We start from the raw sequence: 11151 nt of genomic DNA, 5'->3' as shown, positions 1-11151 counted from the left end.
TATATATATATATATGGAGTCGCCTGCTTTCAGTCAGCTCCTTAGCAAGATAACATAGATTTCATTTTTAAACAGCATATATATATATATATATGTATGTATATGTATATGTATGTATGTATGCATGTTTCTCGAAATTGATTCTGAATAATTCAGATTGCTTTCATTTATTTATTTCAAAATGTTTTGTGTTATGTTATCCATTGTTGATAGTTTTCATACTTAAACTGTGAAAGGAACATTTAAGGGCTCAACACGACAGCTTTTATGATGCAGAAGCCACTTTAGTTTTTGATTCTGAATATATTATTCAGGTGTTTTGTTATTTATTTCAGAAATCCTTGTGATATTCAGTTTGTGCTGGTCTGACTTAATCAAAATAGTGTTTAAAAATTACTTTCTGTTTTACTTTGTGTTTGTATATGGCATAAAAGCGCATTAATGGGAACATTAAAGAAAGTTCTTTAAAAAAAATAACTAAAAAGTTACTTTTAACAGTAATGCATTACTTTTTGGTGTAAGTAATCAACAAAGTAATTGAGTTACTTTTTGAATTAAGGAACTAGTAACTGTAACTAGTTACTATTTCTTAGTTACTAGCACAACACTGGTTATTACTGACATCACTCCCTATTTACCTCTATTGACTTTTTTTTCTGTAATGCACCTTTTCCATGTCTTGTCATTTATAGTATAGGCTTACAGACATACTTTTAAATAAAAGCATTAAACTGAATAAAAAAACACTGTGAAAAAAAAGAGATGTCCCCTTTACATGCTCCTATTTAACCATTTCAGAGCTACTTTTCCTGTAACAGCATCATAAGTCTTCTTAAATTGTTCTTTTTTTTGTATCTAGTTGACAGGGTAGCAAAGATATTTAACATACATTTTGCACAAGCAATTTAGAAGTAAAAAACAAGGTAAAGTTGTGACTATGCACACATTTTATTTTCATTTAGTATGTTTCATATATTAATCTTCCATGAATGCATGCTTGATTCTAACCTTCCCTGCTGTGACTTCCTGGTTATTTATGTTGGTACAGCTCCTTCAGAAAAAAATAAAAAATAAAAAATCAATTCGACACGAGAGAATGGAGGCTGCACACTCGTTATAGATCAACTTTACATTGCTATGGCAACAGATAACAGCACAACCTTATAAAACAAAGTACAGCACACAGAAACAACAACCTGTTATTCTATCCTCGACACACAATTGCTCTAAACAAGAGAAGGGTGTCAAAAAATTGCTTTTTATAATGAACACCCTGACAGAAAAACAGTAATCAGAAGGCTTATAGGATATAATTATAATAATTAATATGTTCCAGGCCCAAACAACAGGCCTTTCAGTAATGATATCACTACTCTCCACCTACATATTGTGTGTACTTAGAAGAAACATCTGTCTTTGGACAGAGCTAAGAAAAAAATCCCTTAAGAGAGGATATTTCCTTTAATTTAGAATCATTCATTTTAAATGAGTACAGATGAATCACTCACTAGGAGACCAGAAAATGCTAATTTAGGCCTTTATCTCCCCATCATTTGTAGTGTGATAGCCAACAGCGTGAGTCACCTTTGTCATTTACTGTATGTTAAGTGCTGGCCATTATGTCCTTTGAGGACTAGGAAATTAGTTTCTCATCAGGGGGTCAATTTTATGTATGAAGTCTGACTTACTGACAGCCAATGAATGACAGTAAACATTCAGTGTTCCTGTATTCTCCAGGAGGGGGCAGTATGAGCAAGTACATGCAATGGGAAATAACAGCAAGGCTTGCCTATGGCACGCGGTTTTAGCTTAAAATATTCCAAGGGTTACTAGTCATAGTTGCATTTTTACTAACAATTCCTTTAGAGAGCTCTACAATTTAATTCTTACTAGTAACAATGCCAAATAGAGAGCTCTCTTAATCTATTTTTACTAGTTATAATTACAATAAGAGAGCTCTATAATTTAATTAGATTAGATAATTTAATTAGAGAGCTCTGCAATTGCATTCTTACTAGTAAGACCTGAGAATAGACCTTATGCTTTCGGATTCTGTCTTTAAAACTTTTTGCGTTTTGAAGTGGATTTACTTATTGTAGAGTTAATGAAAGTTGTCATGAGCATTGTAATGTTTTGAAGCGGATGTCATGACAGATGTCAGTAGACCTGGAGGATTTTAAATCAAGCGGTTCATTCATAAATTTATACGATTTTATGGAAATACGAAATGGAAGACAGACGCCAAAGGGGCGGGGCTACATTTGGTCCTGAAATCTGATTGGCTGAGAGTCATTCCGTGATGGCTGAAGTGTGTCTGCTCATTTGATATTGGCCAAACAATTGAAACAAACCTTACAAAGGTCTCCTATTGCTTGTCAATGATAAAGCAGCTTTTGATTCCGTGTGGAGCTTGTAAACGATTCTGTGCTTCAGTTAAAGATGGTTTATATCCATTTATGTGTCCAAAATACAATAAAAAATTGCAACAGGCTATAAAATCTCCTGGTCGTGGTTAAATAATTATTTCCACTTCTGTCAGGTTTAAATCATATTAATGCCCAAGCACATAAATTGTAGTGCATGTGAAGCAACTGGCGCTAAGCAGGTAAACAGTGAGCTTATTCCTCCAAGATTGATTGACACTGCAGTATCAGAACATACATCACAGCGGTCTTTTATTTGCCTGCCAGACAGAAGCACGGTCCACAACCTCCTCCTGGCTGTCTCGAGTCCTGTGCAGATGTGCTTGAAGATTGGTAGAATGTCCCTGGCTCACAATTTCCTTACCTGAGTGATTTCTCTGTGAGTAAGACTTGGTCAGATTGGAAACAGGTCATTAGTGAAAGAGAGAATTGGAGCAGGAAGAGTTAGGGGTTGTTGGGTTTGCGAGTAAGGCTCCATTTCATATTACCACCAGCAAAATGATCTCGTGGCTGGCAGAGACGTGCAGGGCTTCACCCAGAGCCCATTAAAACATGTCAACTGTGTCATTGATTTTAGTTCAGCCTGCCATTGATTGGCGTCTAAGCACAGTCAGGCCGCATTTGCATAGCTGCGTCCCATAAACTGCTAATTCATAGTTTGCCAGCAATCACGGCTGAATGATGAGAACGATCATTCTGGGTTGATGTGAGGCAATTGTGGTTTGTTTGCAGCTTAGGGGTATCCATGTCAAATGAAATATTGCTGATGTGCTGCCCATGGATTTTGCTTAGATAAGTCACACGTTTATTGCCTTGTCTAATTGTATGATTGAGATTCAGCACAACATTCTGTCTCTAAGTCCAAATTTAGGTTTGTTGGGAAACGCGGCCATGCATATCGTGCCTCACATTGGTTTGGCAGCGTTAACAAACATGTTCTCTCTAATAAAATCAGGGAAGGCATGATAGAGGGGAGAAAAGAATGAACAAATAAATAAAGTGGAGTTCAACAATCCGAGTACTGGTGAAAATGCTTTTATTTATCAAGATTATACAACTTAAATATGTAAAGGATAATGTGCAGTCAGTCAGTAATGCTAACAAAATAAAGTGATCAGGACCCAATTAATGTTCAAATGAGCATATTAAAATGAATTAATTTTTTTTTTTTTTTTTTTTTATCCTTTATTTAACCAGGAGAAGCCCATTGAGATTAAAAATCTCTTTTGCAAGGGAGACCTGGCCAAGATAGGCAGCTGAATTACATCACATCATTACATATGTACAAAGACACACAAAAAACATGAAAATAAAGACAAATAAATTAATAGAAACAGTTTGAAAGCCAATTATGCACTTACAATGAAATCTCAATTAAAACATTGACATGTGAGGGAGTACAACTCAAAGGATCTCATTCTTAACTTAAAAACACTCAAAGGAATCAATTTACTAAGTTTTAAGTTGTTCTGCAGCAAATTCCATGCAAAGGGAGCAGAATAAACAAAGGCCTTTTTACCCAGCTCAGTACTGACATGTGGGACAGAAAGCAAGACAACAGCCTGAGAACGGAGAGAGTAATGACCAGCACTTTTTTTCATAAGAAGTGAACATAAATAGGATGGAAGCACACCAAGAATAGCCTTATATATAAATGTGTACCAATGACAAAGCCTCCGTGTGGCCAGAGCAGACAACCCTACACGAGAGTACAGCTCACAGTGGTGGCTGCGAGCTTTACAATTAGTGATAAATCTCAGCGATGCATGATAGGCTGCGTCAATCATTTGAAGGCATTGAGCAGATGAATGCATATATAATATATCACCATAGTCCAGCACAGATAAAAAAAAGTGGATGCCACTAACCGTTTTTTAACATTAAAAGAAAAACACAGCTTATTTCGAAAGTAAAAACCCAATTTTAGCCTCAACTTTCTCACTAGACAGTGAACATGAGGCTTAAATGATAGGCAATCATCAATAACAATACCAAGATACTTATAAGTTGTAACAGTCTGTATTTCACGTCCGTCAAGAGTAATCACTGAGGGAACATTCAGTGGTCTATTCCGAGAGCCCGTGAAGAGCATACTTTTGGTTTTTTCTGCATTGAGCACAAGTTTCAGCTGTAGCAACGTGTTTTGAACCACAGTGAAGGCATTCTGTAAATGTGCAATGGCTTGTTTAAGAGAGGGTGCACAACAGTAAATAACTGTGTCATCTGCATAAAAATGAAAGTTTGCATCAGACACATGCTGACTAAGGTTATTTATATAAATAGTAAATAAAAGAGGGCCTAACACAGAGCCTTGTGGAACCCCTTTAAGGATTGGTAAGATACCAGATTGAACACCATCATACTTAATGCACTGGGTTCTGTCACTAAGATAGTTTGAGAACCAAGAGACAGTATTCTCTGAAAACCCCGAATTAAGAAGCCTAATCTTTAAAACATCATGATCAACCGTGTCAAAAGCTTTTGACAAATCAATAAAAAGTGATGCACAGTGTTGCTTCTTGTCACGAGCAACAGAGATGTCATTTATCACCTTCATTGCAGCTGTGATAGTACTATGTTTTTTTCTAAAACCTGACTGAACTGGGGATAAAATGTCCTGTACATGCAAGAAATTTCTGAAAGATCATGTGACACTGAAGACTGGAGGAATGATGCTGAAAAAACAGCTTTAATCACAGGAATCTATTACATTTTAATTTATATTCATGTAGAAAACAGTTATTTTATATTGTAATATATTTCACAATATTTACTGTAGCTTCCACTCAGAAATAATATTCCATTTCACTATACAAAACAATGGTCCTAGTAACAAGACGAACATAGCAACTATAATGCCTGACCACTGAATGCCAGGATTGACCAATCAGAATGAAGTATATTCATATTATGTCATTAAGTTTCTGTTGTATTTAATATCATTATTACTTTAAAGGTTAGACTTACATACATATCCCAGATCTTTAATGTTGTCTCTGATTTTTGAATCCAACTGCATAATAAAAGGATTTTTTCAGAAACATAGTTAAACATAGTCAAAATGTTTAAACCAATTCTACTAATGAGCTTCAGTTTTGAATGTGAATGCAACTGTGAGCTATTCTAATTGTGCTTAAAGACACGGTGGTCAGTTGCTGTGCAATATATTCATTTAAAGGTGGAAATGGATGTCCTGCAGTGTAAGAAAGAAGGCATGCACTAGCCAAGCCACCATTGCGTAATGGCGGAATGTAGGCATTTATGAAAGAATTCAGTCATTTCTGCTGTGGTTTGAGCTTTTTCCTTTTACAGGATTTTTAGGACACAAATAACCGAAAGTGGCTGACAATAAAATTTCCAGCGTCCCTTTTAAGGAGTTTCTTAGCGAGTACATTTGACCTCAGCCCACTCAGAGAAACAGTTCTGAGAATGCAGAATGAGAATAGATAAAGAAGAGTCATTCTCGTCAGCCATAGTGCTCTTCTTCCTGCACATCTGGATCTGAGCTGGATAAAACCAGGTACCAGAGAACCGGCCCTGCCAGGTAAGTGGGGCTTGTTAAAGAAAGGGGAGAGATTTACCATGAGCTGGGGAAATAAACCTGTATCAAAATGTAATAGGCCAGGTTGTAAAAGCATTCAGTTTTGCTCAACATAGCCAGAGGGTACCTTGGCCAACCCAGAAATGACTACATGCAGGTACTCTGAGTTAACAAACTCAATGAGCATTCATACACAACGTAATCACAACCGCGTGGGTTTCTTAGTCACCGCTCAAACACCGTGCCACATGTATCTCTCACTTTGACCATGTTCCAGTTTTACTCAATGGGCAACTGTTGGACACTCCACATATCCATGTGTCATTGTTTAGCTCATTAAAGCATTGCTTGCTTGTGCATTTGTGTGTGTCTCCATTTGTAGGTGTGATTGAAAACTCACTTAGAAAAGGCTTGCAGTCCGATTTTCCAGATTATGACATGTTGTCTCCCCCCTTGATGAATGTTGCCCATGTTTATCTACTGATTTTATAGTTTCAGCCTTAGACAGCATTGCACTTCATTCATTGGGCATTGTGATTTTGAGTCCGCTTCCTTGAGTTCGTTTTTTTGTCTGCTGTGTGTAAAAACTAAATGGGTAAAAAAAACTAATTCATTGTTGAGAAGCCATGGATAAAAAATATCTAAGGAAATAAGAAAATGTTAAAATAATTTGTTTTTGAGAAACAACACCCACTGTACACACTCTAACAAAGGTACACTAAGGTTTTTGAATAAAAAGAAAAACTGATTGATTCTTCATTTGTGATGCAGTCCAGGGTTCTCGCCACATGTTGATTAGAAGTTAATTTCAAATCAAATACTGCCATACTGTCCATAATACTTCTGAATATGATGTCTACTTCATAAATACTGAGAAAAGTATGGAAATAATCTGTTTCAGACCACTCAAACCATATGGAAATAGAGGTGACTTATATGGTCAATAATGGAGTTTGAAGCCATTTAGTGGGAAAGTTTGGTACTGCGCCCAAACAAAATCATACTGAAAGCATTTTTATTTTTTTTTATTTTTTTTTTATATCAACCTCAGATTTGGAACACTTTTTTTCTTCCTCCGATTTTTGGCTTTGATTTTCTAGCATTTTTTGAGACCAACATGTTTAGTAAAATAAATAAATATATTTTTATAAGATTTAAAAATTTAATTTTTATTTAAGTTGGAAATGTCATTTTTAAGTCTATGCTTACATGGTGGAACTGACAGGTTAACATACATATTAGTACTATTATTTTTATTAGAGCCTTAAGTGTACATAGTACCCTTTAAAACCAGTGACAGTGTATTTATGAAAATTTTAACAATTTTGAGAATCAAATCACTGTATTTACCAAAATTTTTTGAGGAGATTAGTGGCATCAGACTTGGAAACATATTTAGAGATGTGTTAATGATAGTAGCAAATAAACAGATAGAGAACTGTTTTTATTTAGTCTCTGAAATGTACTTATGTATTGCCAAAAAGCCTATTTATACTATATTCTATTTATAGAAATGTAATTGGTGCATTCTGCTTAGCTGCCTGCTGACTTGACACTGCTGTGCAATTATTTGAATGATTTTTTAAACCTTGTTGGCCTTCTGTATCGACTATTTTAGATACCACAAAAAGTAACTTTATATGTCAGTCTCGCAATTCTTGGCCAATACAAGTGGCAATGTGGAGCAGATTTTGTGCTACCATTCAAAACTCTGCTAATTTGAGACTACGGATTTTACATGAATGACATCATGTGTGTTACTTTATGTTTCCTACGAGAATAATACTCACAAACATGTATCATAGGCCATGAGATGCTTCATTAATTAGATTTGAAAGATTCCCTCTATTGATGTCTCCAAACAAAACCATTATGCCAGCTTACACCAAACGCTGAGGTCACTCAAACTGACCGGCCTGTTTTATGAATGCTGAAAGATACTCTAACGTCAAGGTTATGTCTTCATACTCTACACTTTCCCAGTTCAATCCTTCTTCACTAGGCCTGCCAGGATGTCAAAACATTACTGCCACCGCACTCGTAAAGATCATGTTTACCACAACACTCCACACAAGTGAGCGTACAGTTCATTAATTATACGCACACACATGCCCGCCGCTTAAGCATTTGCAGTAAAAACGGAAAATACAAAAATAACAAACCATTGAAATATTTCGAGTCGAACTGCAAAGGGTTGGCAGTGTTTTGTGAGCAGCGGTCGCAAGAGGTCGGATTGAAGATTTACAGCCGCTCTGTTCCTCAGTTACACCCATTAAACTGGCACAATGCATGCTGACGCATTTATGGAGGAAAAGAAAGCTTAACACAAACACTATTCCTGCTACAAGGTGACAAACACTGCAGCATTTCCAGAATTACTATAACTATTTGACATTTTTTTTCCAGCCTTATGGTTCCGTCTCAGAGGAGAGGAACTTAATTTAAAATCAGATAAAGAGAGAGAGAGAGAGAGAGAGAAACCGTGGCTTTTTGCTCCATTTTCGTTCCATGTTGCATTAGGTTTGCCTACCTGTAAATCATCTGTCATGATCCATACTTATCAACAGTGTTTTCCAGCAAGAAAAGTATTAGGTTTGCACACAGCAAAAGCATTCCACACCGATGTCGTTTCTATGAATTATAAAGCATACCAATTTAAAGTGTTTTATTTTCCGATATGCCCCTTCATGTGAGGTTACTTTTCTCCTGTTTTAATCTTTTATGGGCTCATTTCTGCAAAGAGCTCTCACCCTCAGTACCTAATATCCACTCTCTCACCTGGAATTACAAAAGATTAAACCTCTGGCCTGGTGGTTACCTCAGCCAGTGTTGTTAAACATAAACTTGGATGGAATGCGTGGTTTGTGTTTGTTTTCCCATATCTCCAACACCCTGGTTTTTCCAGATAGGAGACAAAAATGCTTTTTTAAGGGAGCACTAAAGACTTTTCCCTCCGTTGACAGTGTATGGGTGTGTGGACTGCAGTGAGGCATGTTTCCTCAATCACCAAAGATAATCGGGGAGGGAAGGTGACTATCATCACAAGCGTTCCGGCTCTTTCCTTTTCCTTTCCCAGTTCCCCCTGGCTGAACTACACAGGACTCGGCGTGACGGGGCCCGATGTCGATCCCGCCGCTGGATAACACGCTCGCTTGTGGTCAGATCTCCAGTGCTGACAGGAGTCAACAAAAGGGCATTTCTTTGCACAACACTTCTGACAATTATCGCTTTTCCTCAATGACGACTGTTGCTAAAGCACAAGCAGAGAAAACACACCTTTGAAGTGGTGGCAGGTGATGAGTATAATCTACTAGAGATTCAGGAGAGGGGAAGCTGATAACACACTCGACTGTATGTTCTCTGGTGTTGCCATGCGCCTCTGTCTTTGATCCGCTGTGGTGTGTCTCTCTGTCATTCATCTATTTCGTCACACAGTCTCTGTTGTTTACCCTGTTGCTGTCGCTGCCAATGTTGTTGTTGTGGACCTGCATTTTAAGAGCTCTGTAATGAGAAGGAGGGAGATTTTTCAAAGATTACTAGTCCTGGCATGAATCAATGCAGCATTTCACACTAACTCACAGAATCCAGGCCCTATTGTGAGGGGTGTGATGTCTTTGATTTCTAATATGGGGATGACAATAATAAGGGAGCACAATGCTAAGTCAAATGCCAGTGGTGTAATTAGTAAGTGTAGTTAGTGTAATCCAGTAGATTTGCTGGTAGATATCCTACACCATCTGGTCATTGTTTTTTCACTTTTTTGCAAGCAACATATCACAAATATTTCTTTACAATTCATCAGCTGAGAAACTGTTATTGAGATGAATGAAAATGCTAATGATAGCTTTGATGCTAACCAAGTTATGTGCAGTCTGAGTCTTACAAAAATAACAACATCTAAGACATCCTTCAAAACATCTTCTTTCCTGTTTTACAAAAGAAATAAAGTCATACAGGTTTGAAACAACATGAGGGTAAGCAAATGGTGAACAATTAAATAATATGCATATGTAACCACTGTTGCATCTGAAACAGCTCAAACCATTGATATTACCTGAGGAGTTCAAGTAAATACGATAGAAAACCACTGGCTTTCCAGGACGCACATTTAATACAAGAGTGGAGTAAGAACATATAAGGGAGCCGAAGTGTTTAAACATACGTGCACGGTTCAGTTTAATGATAAAGTTACCCTCTTTAATATTTCTTAAACTAAATGTTCAAAGCAAGTTGAAATAACATCAAAGTCAAAAACAACACTGAAATAAAACCGTGTGTGGTTTATCAATCAGATAAAGGTTGTGTTTGTTACTATAGCGACAGGGTCCTGGGCCAGTTTTCTGTCAGAATCATCATTCGTCCAAATCATTTTTAATAGTAAAAAGAAAATGATGTACAGAATGAATCATTTTGTGACACAGTTGTTTAACTGATTAGGAGTTTCGAAAAGCTCTGTTTCACCCATCACAACGTGCTTTTAATATCATTACAGGCGATAACTGATCTATTCTATTCTATTCTATTCTATTCTATTCTATTCACTTTAATTGATATACCATTTTTCGCCTAATACATAGGATAGCATGTAGACTTGAAACCAGCCTCTTTCTTTCCACTGTTGGTTCAATAAACAATGTTTTAATAACCGTTTTTGGGGAAATCAGTGTACAAATGGCTTATTTGCAGTTTTCTCAGCATATTATATTGCAAGGAAAAGTATCTTCATCTTTAATAAAAAGAGCCTAGTATCTTCATTAGCCTGTTCTTTCAGATGTGCTTCTGAGGATCATAATGTTCAGCAGATGTAGCCCATTATATGTTGCAGCCCTCTGTTTGGTCTTATTTCTTATCAGTCTGAACCACCATCAGTCCTCTCAAGAAAAACACAACTCCTTCTCTCCCTAATTTAGATGTTTTCCAGACAACCTTGTAATGCTGTAGCACTAAATGCCTCTACCTCGCCCAAGACCTCGATTTATTTAGACCAGCCGGTGACAGACCAGTGCAATCAAGCTGTTCAATATGATTTAAACCATGAGATAATGAAAAATAATGCGTTAACCAGACACCCCAATAAATGTATCGATCCCATTCACCAGTTTGTGAGTTTTTCATGTGTCTGTATACAGTGTTTATGGTAAAAAAGAGGACATTCACACAAATCGAATCTGTGCAAAATTAAAAAAA

This window comes from Carassius carassius, chromosome 33 (genome assembly GCF_963082965.1).
Source record: "Carassius carassius chromosome 33, fCarCar2.1, whole genome shotgun sequence".
NCBI classification, from domain to species: Eukaryota; Metazoa; Chordata; class Actinopteri; order Cypriniformes; family Cyprinidae; genus Carassius; species Carassius carassius.
This window is presented reverse-complemented; position numbering follows the sequence as displayed.